At 34.0% G+C, this 1,646-nt stretch overlaps 1 non-coding gene across 1 annotated transcript; it reads right to left on the bottom strand.

The window, feature by feature from the left end:
* Positions 1–788: 788 nt before the first annotated feature.
* LOC133065768 (U6 spliceosomal RNA) lies at positions 789–895 on the bottom strand. Its single transcript, XR_009695016.1, has one exon. It is a non-coding gene; the product is annotated as a U6 spliceosomal RNA (small nuclear RNA).
* Positions 896–1,646: the final 751 nt, after the last annotated feature.

The following is a 1,646-nucleotide window of genomic DNA, read 5'->3' as shown; positions in this document are numbered from 1 at the left end:
TGGCTATTATAAACAGTGCTGCAATGAACATTGGGGTGCACGTGTCTCTTTCAGATCTGGTTTCCTCAGTGTGTATGCCCAGAAGTGGGATTGCTGGGTCATATGGCAGTTCTATTTCCAGTTTTTTAAGAAATCTCCACACTGTTTTCCATAGTGGCTGTACTAGTTTGCATTCCCACCAACAGTGTAAGAGGGTTCCCTTTTCTCCACACCCTCTCCAGCATTTATTGCTTGTAGACTTTTGGATAGCAGCCATCCTGACTGGCGTGTAATGGTACCTCATTGTGGTTTTGATTTGCATTTCTCTGATAATGAGTGATGTTGAGCATCTTTTCATGTGTTTGTTAGCCATCTGTATGTCTTCTTTGGAGAAATGTCTGTTTAGTTCTTTGGCCCATTTTTTGATTGGGTCATTTATTTTTCTGGAATTGAGCTGCAGGAGTTGCTTGTATATTTTTGAGATTAATCCTTTGTCTGTTGCTTTGTTTGCTATTATTTTCTCCCAAACTGAGGGCTGTCTTTTCACCTTACTTATAGTTTCCTTTGTTGTGCAAAAGCTTTTAAGTTTCATTAGGTCCCATTTGTTTATTTTTGCTTTTATTTCCAGTATTCTGGGAGGTGGGTCATAGAGGATCCTGCTGTGATTTATGTCACAGAGTGTTTTGCCTATGTTCTCCTCTAGGAGTTTTATAGTTTCTGGTCTTACATTTAGATCTTTAATCCATTTTGAGTTTATTTTTGTGTATGGTGTTAGAAAGTGTTCTAGTTTCATTCTTTTACAAGTGGTTAAAAATATGGAACGCTTCACGAATTTGCGTGTCATCCTTGCGCAGGGGCCATGCTAATCTTCTCTGTATCGTTCCAATTTTAGTATATGTGCTGCCGAAGCGAGCACTGAAAGGTAGTTTTAGTAACATATAGTTTCTCTCTTTATAACCATCAATACTGTTACTTTGAACTTTTTTTCTGATATGGATGTTTTTCTACCAATTTACTTTTTAGTAAAATTTCCCTTTTATATATTCTTCTGTCCCTCAATATTGAACTTTTGTTTTCATTTTCTCCTGAAATGAACATGTTAAGCAGTTTATCTGGATTACAGATATATATACACATATATTTTACTGAATGCAATGAGTAGATATATATTTCCTTTACATTTGTAACATTTCTACTCTATTTGTGCTCTTCATGACTTTATTTCATGTTTTTATGATAGGACATCCTTAAAATTAGACTTGCTTCTTACAGTTAATGGTTTTCTCTTATTTTCTGCCTCTTGGGGATTGATTTTGTTTTTGTTACATTTGTTTCTGCCTTTTCTATTGATTGCTTTTTATTATTCATTTTTCTTTTACTTGTCTGGAAAGCATAGATTTTATTTCTGCTATTTTAGTGCCTAACATTCATGCTAAGCTTGTAAAGTTCTTTGTGTGTCTTACAGTTAAGGAATAAAATAATGAAATGTCATGGAAAAGGATATTGTTAATGTAAAAGAAACAAATTGGGATCTAAGGAAACTCCATTTCAGAACCAATAAATAAATATAAACCACAACACAAAGAATAGACACAATTGAAAAGTGAATCTATATTTTGAATAAAAAGAATGCAGAACACAAAAGCGAAGTACTCAAGATAATTAGA

The sequence above is a fragment of the Dama dama genome, chromosome 11, assembly GCF_033118175.1.
Source record: "Dama dama isolate Ldn47 chromosome 11, ASM3311817v1, whole genome shotgun sequence".
Taxonomy (NCBI): domain Eukaryota; kingdom Metazoa; phylum Chordata; class Mammalia; order Artiodactyla; family Cervidae; genus Dama; species Dama dama.
Note: the sequence above shows the minus strand (reverse complement) of the source record. Positions and strands in the feature narration are given on the sequence as shown.